Below are 11,313 nucleotides of genomic sequence, written 5' to 3' on the forward strand. Positions count from 1 at the left end.
GGTGATGCCTTTCTCGTCCCCCAGGACAAGACATGACATAGAGGTAAAGATCTGCCTGTGACAGACAGGGATTCTTTATAGTTTGTTTTCACTGTGTGTCTCTCCTTACATGATTGTCTGTTTGTTTGTGTCCATATTGTGCCATGTAGGATTATTGGAATTCTGAGAGGATTATGATTATTATAGTTTTTCAAGAAACTCTCTCATGCTCTCTCTCCCTTGTATTCTTTACCAAAGTGTCGTTTCTGTAACATCTGGGGTTTTGAGGATTTGAGGATTTGAGGATGATATATGCAGTAGGATGCATAATGTGGAATTCCTTGACTTTGACCCTGAAAATGTTAGGGACATGTATTAAAACGAAATCAATATATATATATATATATATATATATTTTTTTTTTTAAATAATGTATACAGTATCAAGAGGCATCAAGACATATTATATGATTGTATATATTAATAAGATACAGTATTATCCAGTTCAAGACAGCAAAATGTCCTTACATTTTTATAATGTACTTCTATCATACATGGAGTGGGACAGGATAATATACAATGACTGCATGTTATTCTGCGTAAACAATTATTACTATATATGAGGGCTTGACAGATTCATTTACTTGTTTTGTTTACTCACACACTTGGGACTGTATAGTCAGTGCATAGGCCAACGTAATGCCATTTCCTTTGTTTTCTGTGTTCTATTTAGGCCGAGAGGACAGAACAGCAGACTTTATATGACTTTCTACTTCAGAGGTAGTTCTGACAGGTTATTGCCACTGAAAAGTTTGAAGCATGTGACATTTTGGCATTTTGTGTTAAAGCACAGTGTTGAGTCTTTCAGAAAGCATTATGTGCTTTCTCTAGCTGGCGGACATTTTGATTCCCCTAGCCCTCAGTGCTCTGTGCTCTCTGCAAGGCCAGGTGTATGGTGAAGGTGCTGTGGTGCCAGATACAGTCACTATCATATAAAAAACACACGATTTGAACTGCAAGCAAGAGCACAATAACTCAGACTATGTAAAAAAAGAGAAAAAAAAAGAGAACAAATACTGTAGCACTACCAACTGTTTCACAATACTGTATTACAATATCCACTACATAATTACTTTAACCTGGGAATTAAACTAACATAACAAAAAAACAAATATAACCTAAAAGTATAACCTAAAAAACCTTGTGAAAGTCAGTGATCCAAAACATAAAGCAAACTACCAATCACATTGCCTAATAATAATGCTGATGTTTTCCTGAGAAAAAAAAAACACACACTCAAAACATACATCAAGCAACATCATGAAGGTTTAACCTTCCTATTCCAATTTATTTCCATTCTGACATTAAAAAAAGCCCTGCATTTTCAGAAACCTGACATGTTTGCTGATGTCAGTCGGAAGGAAAAGTCACTTTGAGATTCTTTTGTGATGGCGAGCAGGACTAGGGAGGCTGGAAACATTTCCTGGATGCCGGAGGGGGGGAGTGGTGCTGCGCTGCGTAGCGTTCTCAGGTCTGTCCGATGGGACACAGCCTGCCCTGAGGACACCCACAAATATCCATGTAAATTGCAGTTTAAGAGAAATCAATGGAAGTGACAAGTTGCCAATGCCACTATCTGGGGACATAATGAAGGTGTGAGAGGTTGAACCATTCACAGATAACACTGAGGAGGGGAAATTTACAGCGGTGAGGCTGCAGAGGCTACACACTGTTTGGGAAGGCTATGGAGTGCTATGGAGTGCTGTGGCTGATTCCAGGTAAGACCCAGATCCAAAGGGTCGCTACACTAGACTCCATACTGCACATTATCTGTAGTAGAGCTGCATCACTGAAGGACCAACATTTCTCCTATTTCACTTGTTTCCTCCATTAAAGTTTTTTTTCCTTTTTTTCCTCCTAAATACAGGGAGGAAAAGACAACCTTTTTTAATGTAAAACATAGATGTTGTATTGTGCACAATGCTATATAAATCATAAACACATGCTATGTGTAGTAACCACATTCATACATACTGTATGTATTGAACAGCATGATCTTGTTACAGTGTGTAAGTGGTATTACTAGTATTCTTATTATCCCTCATGAGTACTACTATAATTTAATATATCTACTTAAATTGGGCATCAAATTTGATGTGATTCATTACAGATCATTATGTATGTAATATTGTCATTTGATCTTATTCAGCACACACCCTTAGGCTAAGCTGTTAATTGTGTAATACATTGTCTCAATATGGACAGTCTGGAATAGAAGGAGCTAGTTGCCTCCCATGGAGATGGAGTAGTCTATGTCTCCATAGCAATAGATTAATTCATCATATCACACCACGCCACATGTGACACACATCAAATTAACACCACTCCTCTTCAAACAGGTTTCTGCTTGAAACTGATAACAAGCAAGTGCTATAATTAAGCACCTTTTTACCTCTAACATCATCACCTCCCTACACTTACGATCATGTCAGCATCACTGTCATCTAGCTCCAAAAGGCTACATTTACATAGGCAGCCCAATTCTGATCTTTTGCCAATAATTCGGCAAAATATCAGAATATATCAGCTGCCTGTATAACCCCAGCCTTAGAAACGTCCTTCCTTTCTCTCCAAGGTTATAATTTCCCTGGATGTGTCTGAAATGGGAACCAGAAGTAATGCACTATATATGGAAAGGGTGCCATTTCAGACGTAGACCCTGGCTGTTTTCCTCCTCTGTTATGAAGCTCTACTCCACCCACAGGTCAGGGCTGTGTAGTTGGAAGACAGGGCTGGGTCTGGAGTCCGGAGCCCCCTTCCTTCTTCTCTGTTCTGTGTGGATATTGGATGCGTCCCAAATGGCAAACTTTAACTATATAGTGCACTACTTTTGACCAAGGCCCATTGGGCTCTGTTCAAAGGTAGTGCACTAAATAGGGGATAGGGCACCATTTGGGAGACAGATATTGACTTTAAGCTTTGTGGGAGGGATTAGGTTCTGCTGTGGCCTTATCTGACGCTCAGGCTCCTCACACGGGGCTCCTAGGGAGCTTCAGATCTGCCTTCATCTCCCCTCCACAGACATTTCACTCCTACCGCCGCACCCTAATCCAGAAGACTGCCTCCTCCTTTCCCTCCTCTCCCTCCTCCTTCCACTGCCTTCTCCCCCTCCTCTTCCTCCTCTCTTTCTCTTCTCCTTTCCCCCCCTCCACTACTCCTCCTCCTCTCACTTCTCTTGCTCCTCTTCCTCCTCTCCCTTCCCCCTCCTCTCCCTTCCCCCTCCTCTCCTTTCCTCCTCCCCTCCCTCCTGTCTTTCCGCTACTCGTTGTATATATTCTAATCGTGACACAAGGTTGGGAATGTGTAGTTGGGTACCTACACTGTGGTTAACCACAGGGTTTACAGTGCATTCGGAAAGTATTCAGACCCCCTTGACTTTTTCCACATTTTGTTACGTTACAGCCTTATTCTAAAATGCATTAAATTGTTTTTTCCCCTCATCAATCTACACACAATACCCCATAATGACAAAGCAAAAACAGATTTTTAGACATAAAAATAAATAAATAATGATATATCACATTTACTTAAGTATTCAGACCCTTTACTCAGTACTTTGCTGAAGAACCTTTGGCAACAATTACAGCCTTGAGTCTTCTTGGGTATGACGGTACAAGCTTGGCACACCTGTATTTGGGGAGTTTCTCCCATTCTTCTCTGCAGATCCTCTCAAGCTCTGTCAGGATGGATGGGGTGCGTCGCTGCACAGCTATTTTCAGGTCTCTCCAGAGATGTTCGATCGAGTTCGAGTCCCGGCTCTGACTGGGCCACTCAAGGACATTCAGAGACTTGTCCAGAAGCCACTCCTGCATTGTCTTGGCTGTGTGCTTAGGGTCGTTGTCCTGTTATGTGCCTTTTACTGAGGAGTGGCTTCTGTCTGGCCACTCTACCATAAAGGCCTGATTGGTAGAGTGCTGCAGAGATGGTTGTCCTTCTGGAAGGTTCTCCCATCTCTACACAGAAACTCTGGAGCTCTGTCAGAGTGACCATCGTGTTCTTGGTCACCTTCCTGACCAAGGCCTTTCTAACCCCGAATGCTCAGTTTGGCCGGGCGGCCAGCTCTAGGAAGAGTCTTGGTGGTTCCAAACTTCTTCCATTTAAGAATGATTTACATTTACATTTACGTCATTTAGCAGACGCTCTTATTCAGAGCGACTTACAAATTGATGATGGAGGCCACTGTGTCCTTGGGGACCTTCAATGCTGCATAATTGTTTTGGTACCCCAGGTCTCTGCCTCGACACAATCCTGTCTCGGAGCTCTGTGGACAATTCCTTCGACCTCATGGCTTGGTTTTTGCTGTGACATGCACTGTCAACTGTGGGACCTTATATAGACAGGTGTGTGCCTTTCCAAATCATGTCCAATCAATTGAATTTACCACAGGTGGACTCCAATCAAGTTGTAGAAACATCTCAAGGATGATCAATGGAAACAGGATGCCCCTGAGCTCAATTTCGAGTCTCATAGCAAAGGGTCTGTTTTTTTTTTTTATACATTTGCACAAATGTATAAAAACCTGTTTTCACTTAGACTGCTGCCCGAGTGGCGCAGTGGTATAAGGCACTGCATCTCAGTGCTAGAGGCATCACTACAGACCCTGGTTTGATTCCAGGCTGTGTCACAATCCGGCAGTGATTGGGAGTCCCATAGGGCGGTGCACAATTGGTCCGGGATTGGCCGGGGTAGGCCGTCATTGTAAATAAGAATTTGTTCTTAACTGACTTGCCTAGTTAAATAAAGGTTAAAAAAAAATTATGGGGTATTCTGAATACTTTCCGAATGCACTGTATATATACAGTGAAGGAAAAAAGTATTTATCCCTTGCTGATTTTGTATGTTTGCCCACTGACAAAGACATGGTCAATCTATAATTTTAATGGTAGGTTTATTTGAACAGTGAGAGACAAAATAACAACTAAAAAATCCAGAAAAATGCATGTAAGAAATGTCATAAATTGATTTGCATTTTAATGAGGGAAATAAGTATTTGACCCCTCTGCAAAACATGACTTAGTACGTGGTGGCAACACCCTTGTTGGCAATCACAGAGGTCAGACGTTTCTTGTAGTTGGCCACCAGGTTTGCACACATCTCAGGAGGGATTTTGTTCCACTCCTCTTTGCAGATCTTCTCCAAGTCATTAAGGTTTCGAGGCTGACGTTTGGCAACTCGAACCTTCAGCTCCCTCCACAGATTTTCTATGGGATTAAGGTCTGGAGACTGGCTAGGCCACTCCAGGACCTTAATGTGCTTCTTTTTGAGCCACTCCTTTGTTGCCTTGGTCTAGTCTTTTGGGTCATTGTCATGCTGGAATACCCATCCACGACCCATTTTCAATGCCCTGGCTGAGGGAAGGAGATTCTCACCCAAGATTTGACAGTACATGGCCCCGTCCATCGTCCCTTTGATGCGGTGAAGTTGTCCTGGCCCCTTAGCAGAAAAACACCCCCAAAGCATAATGTTTCCACCTCCATGTTTGATGGTGGGGATGGTGTTCTTGGGGTCATAGGCAGCATTCCTCCTCCTCCAAACACGGCGAGTTGAGTTGATGCCAAAGAGCTCAATTTTGGTCTCATCTGACCACAACACGTTCACCCAGTTCTCCTCTGAATCATTCAGATGTTCATTGGCAAACTTCAGACGGGCCTGTATATGTGCTTTCTTGAGCAGGGGGACCTTGCGGGCGCTGCAGGATTTTAGTCCTTCACGTCGTAGTGTGTTACCAATTGTTTTTTTGGTGACTATGGTCCCAGCTGCCTTGAGATCATTGACAAGATCCTCCCGTGTAGTTCTGGGCTGATTCCTCACCGTTCTCATGATCATTGCTACTCCACGAGGTGAGATCTTGCATGGAGCCCCAGGCCAAGGGAGATTGACAGTTATTTTGTGTTTCTTCCATTTGCGAATAATCGCACCAACTGTTGTCACCTTCCCACCAAGCTGCTTGGCGATGGTCTTGTAGCCCATTCCAGCCTTGTGTAGGTCTACAATCTTGTCCCTGACATCCTTGGAGAGCTCTTTGGTCTTGGCCATGGTGGAGAGTTTGGAATCTGATTGATTGATTGCTTCTGTGGATAGGTGTCTTTTATACAGGTAACAAACTGAGATTAGGAGCACCCCCTTTAAGAGTGTGCTCCTAATCTCAGCTCGTTACCTGTATAAAAGACACCTGGGAGCCAGAAATCTTTCTGATTGAGAGGGGGTCAAATATCTATTTCCCTCATTCAAATGCAAATCAATTTATAACATTTTTGTCAAATGCGTTTTTCTGCATTGTTTTGTTGTTATTCTGTCTCTCACTGTTCAAATAAACCTACCATTAAAATTATAGACTGATCATTTCTTTGTCAGTGGGCAAACGTACAAAATCAGCAGGGGATCAAATACTTTTTCCCCTCACTGTATGTTCTATATAGTGCACATTTGATGTTGGCATCTAACAGAACCCCTCGCATAAGAGATAAATAAAGGTAAAACAAACAAATCATCTGTACAATCTAGGGAGTGCAATCCACCTGCTTTTTAAGTAAGATATCTCTTCTGAATGACTTTTTTATTTTATTTTCACCACACCTCATCCTCATTAAACACATTATAGGTCTTTGAATTGAGTGTCTGTCTGGCGTGTGGCGGTCTTGGCTGACCCCAGCATTTGGAAGGCACTGATAAAGACCTTAGTGACAGCACTGGAATAGCCCTTTTTTGCTCCACCATTCATGGTGGATATGGATGTACTGTCATAAATAAGAGTGAAAGAAAAAACGATTGACTCTTTATGTCAGCAAGGTTTAAGGGCATTGCAGAATCATTCTGGTTATGTATACAGCAGATTGAGGAAGTGGGAGTGTATCCAGAATTACTTATTGTAGAGTTGGCACTGATGTTTACACTAGAAATGACACGCAGTGAATGTAATATGATACATGTAACTGCTTCACATTGTTGCTTCTTCACGGGATGAAACAGAAAAGCTGATTGTGACTACCCACAGAGTCAGAAGTATTATTGCGTATTCCTAAATAGCGTTGCAAAATGTTGTTAATTGTACAACATTACCCTGAACAAGAAATCTGGGATTCCTCCAACCAGGATTTCTGGAATACCAGGGAATTTTAGGAAAGGTACTGGATTTTTTCAACCCTATTCCTGAATATGCAAATCCTGCAGAATCTGTGACTTTCAGTATAGTACAAAAAAGTAATTATTTTAAAATGTAACATTGGTTTTGGTACATATACTGCAAGAACTATGATGGGATCAGAAGGATTTTTAATTGATGATTCAAGGTTGATTGTCAGAAAAATGTTATTAACATATTCATTTTCAAAAATCATATAATATTCTGGTGTTCTACGTAGCCTTCGAATATTAACTGGTTTATTTTAATTAAACAGGCAGCCTGAATAGGAACTAACATTATTGCCCTTAATGTCACATAACATTATCTACTCCGTAGTTCCACACAATGGCTCCATTGTGTCCTTTACTGACTGGGGCTTATCAGGGAAAGAGAGGGATGGAGAAAGGGAAGGAGAAAATGGTAAAAAGAGGAGAAAAAATAAATTAGGTCTCTATTTACCTACTGAAGGAGAGAGTCCTATAGAGTCTGCAACTTCGGGACACTGAGTAACTTGCCTATCACTAACTAACTACTCATGTTTCGTTTTCAGGCTTTTGCCCTTTTGATGGTGTTTGGTAGGTATGTTACAGTCAGATATATAACTATATCTGTTGTTCCAGTGAGAGGGAGGTGAGTAGAGTAGAGCAGGTCCTGGGGTAAGGCTGCTTGTTGTGCCAGTACTGATTAGCTCCTTGGCTGCAGGTGAACTATACAGCTGCATTTGGATTACATTGCTCTACTCGACCCTACTCATTCATGTCAGGTACAGTGTGAGAGAGCAGAGAGCACTCACCCTGACTGGGGTTCAGAATAGATGATTCACACACTCTGGTGGAATATTGGACAATGGAAGGGGATAAGATGTAAGATGTGAACGGTATGGAATCTCCTTGATGGATCTTTGAATGGTTAGAAGTCAATGAACTAGCATTGTAACTATAAAATCAATAACTTCTCAGCAAACTGGGAATATTCCCAGAACTTTAGCTAAGATTACCATTAAGTTCTAGTTAGTGTTTTATCTAACATTAGGATGATAACATCCCCAAAACATTCAGAGAATGTTTAGAGAATGTTTTTTTAATCAAATCTATTCATCAAAAATGTTTTAGATGAAATATCCTTGGAATGTTCTCCTAACACACACACACTTCCCGGCACACATCATTTTCTGTAAACAACTCTGTGCACCAAGATGCAATTCAATGCGTGGTAAATTTACTGTTGAAGAAAAAGGCCTTATTTTTGTTCCTTTTAAAAATATTTTCATGCATTTCTACGTCATTTACATGATAGAAGACATTAGCTGAATCTTTTTTAATACCACACAAATGACCGAAATGAGTGGCTACTCTGACGCTGACAAACGGAGATCAATCTGGTCTTGGATTCAAACAAACAATAGCCCAGGTCAATGAAGCGACACACAAATTGTACAATAGTCTATTTACAGTTGAAGTCGGAAGTTTACATACACTTAGGTTGGAGTCATTAAAACTTGTTTTTCAACCACTCCACACATTTCTTGTTAACAAACTATAGTGTTGGCAAGTCAGTTAGGACATCTACTTTGTGTATGACACAAGTCATTTTTCCAACAATTTTTTATAGACAGATTATTTCACTTATAATTCACTGTATCACAATTCCAGTGGGTCAGAAGTTTACATACACCAAGTTGACTGTGCCTTTAAACAGCTAGGAAAATTCCAGAAAATGATGTCATGGCTTTAGAAGCTTCTGATAGGCTAATTGACATCATTTGAGTCAATTGGAGGTGTACCTGTGGATGTATTTCAAGGCCTACCTTCAAACTCATTACCTCTTTGCTTGACATTATGTGAAAATCAAAATAAATCAGCCAAATTTTTTTTTGACCTCCACAAGTCTGGTTCATCCTTGGGAGCAATTTCCAAACGCCTGAAGGTACCACGTTCATCTGTACAAACAATACTACGCAAGTATAGACACCATGGGACCACGCAGCTGTCATTACGCTCAGGAAGGAGATGCGTTCTGTCTCCTAGAGATGAACGTACTTTGGTGCAAAAAGTGCAAATCAATCCCAGAACAACAGCAAAGGACCTTGTGAAGATGCTGGAGGAAACAGGTACAAAAGTATCTATATCCACAGTAAAACAAGTCCTATATCGACATAACCTGAAAGGCCGCTCAACAAGGAAGAAGCCACTGCTCCAAAACCGCCATAAAAAAGACAGACTACGGTTTGCAACTGCACATGGGGACAAAGATCGTACTTTTTGGAGAAATGTCCTCTGGTCTGATGAAACAAAAATAGAACTGTTTGGCCATAATGACCATCGTTATGTTTGGAGGAAAAAGTGGGATGCTTGCAAGCCAAAGAACACCATCCCAACCATGAAGAACAGGGGTGGCAGCATCATGCTGTGGGGGAGCTTTGCTGCAGGAGGGACTGGTGCACTTCACAAAATAGATGGCATCATGAGGAAGGAAAATGATGTGGATATATTGAAGCAACATCTCAAGGCATCAGTCAGGAAGTTAAAGCTTGGGTCTTCCAAATGGACAATGACCTCAAGCATACTTCCAAAGTTGTGGCAAAATGGCTTAAGACAACAATGTCAAGGTATTGGAGTGGCCATCACAAAGCCCTGACCTCAATCCTATAGAAAATGTGTGGGCAGAACTGAAAAAGCATGTGCGAGCAAGGAGGCCTACAAACCTGACTCAGTTACACCAGCTCTGTTAGGAGGAATGGGCCAAAATTCTCCCAACTTATTGTGGGAAGCTTGTGGAAGGCTACCATAAACGTTTGACACAAGTGAAACAATTTAAAGGCAATGCTACCAAATACTAATTGAGTGTATGTAAACTTCTGACCCACTGGGAATGTGTTGAAAGAAATAAAAGCTGAAATAAATAATTCTCTCTACCATTATTCTGACATTTCCCATTCTTAAAATAAAGTGGTGATCCTAACTGACCTAAGACAGGGAATTTTTACTAGGATTAAATGTCAGGAATTGTGAAAAACTGAGTTTAAATGTATTTGGCTAAGGTGTAGGTAAACTTCCGACTTCAACTGTATACTTAAAAAAAAAAAGTGTTGTTCCCATTTTCATGAGATGAAATAAAAGATCCCAGAAATGTTCCATATACAAGCACAAAAACCTTATTTCTCTCAGATTTTGTGAACAAATTTGTTTACATCCCTGCTAGTGAGCATTTCTCCTTTGCCAAGATAATCCTTCCATTTGACAGGTATGGCACATCAAGAAGCTGATTAAACAGCATGATCATTACACAGGTGCACCTTTTGCTGGGGACAATAAAAGACCACTCTAAAATGTGCAGTTTTGACACACAACACAATGCCACAGATGTCTCAAGTTTTGAGGGAGTGTGCAAATAGCATGCTGACTGCAGGAATGTCCACCGGAGTTGTTGCCAGAGAATTGAATGTTCATTTCTCTACCATAAGCCGCCTCCAACGTCATTTTAGAGAATTTGGCAGTACGTCCAACCGGCCTCACAACCACAGACCACGTGTATGGCGTTGTGTGGGCGAGCGGTTTGCTGATGTCAAAGTTGTGAACAGAGTGCCTTATTGTGGCGTTGTGGTTATGGTATGGGCAGGCATAAGCCACGGACAACGAACACAATTGCATTTTATCAATGGCAATTCCAATGCACAGAGATACCATGACGAGATCCTGAGTCCCACTGTCATGCCATTCATCCGCCGCCATCACCTCATGTTTCAACATGATAATGCACGGCCCCATGTCGCAAGGATCTGTACACAATTCCTGGAAGCTGAAAATGTCCCAGTTCTTCCATGGCCTGCATACTCACCAGACATGTCACCCATTGAGCATGTTTGGGATGCTCTGGATCGATGTGTACGACAGCGTGTTCCAGTTCCCGCCAATATCCAGCAACTTCACACAGCCATTGAAGAAGAGTTGGACAGCATTCCACAGGCCACAATCAACAGCCTGACCAACTTGATACAATGGTGATGTTTCGCGCTGCATGAGGCAAATGGTGGTCACACCAAATACTGACTGGTTTTCTGATTCACGGCCCTACTTTTTTTCTTTTTTAAGGTATCGGTGACCAACAGATGCATATCTGTATTCCCAGACATGGGGCTGTGCATTATCATGT

The sequence above is a fragment of the Coregonus lavaretus genome (assembly GCF_964263955.1).
Source record: "Coregonus lavaretus genome assembly, chromosome: 34".
NCBI classification, from domain to species: domain Eukaryota; kingdom Metazoa; phylum Chordata; class Actinopteri; order Salmoniformes; family Salmonidae; genus Coregonus; species Coregonus lavaretus.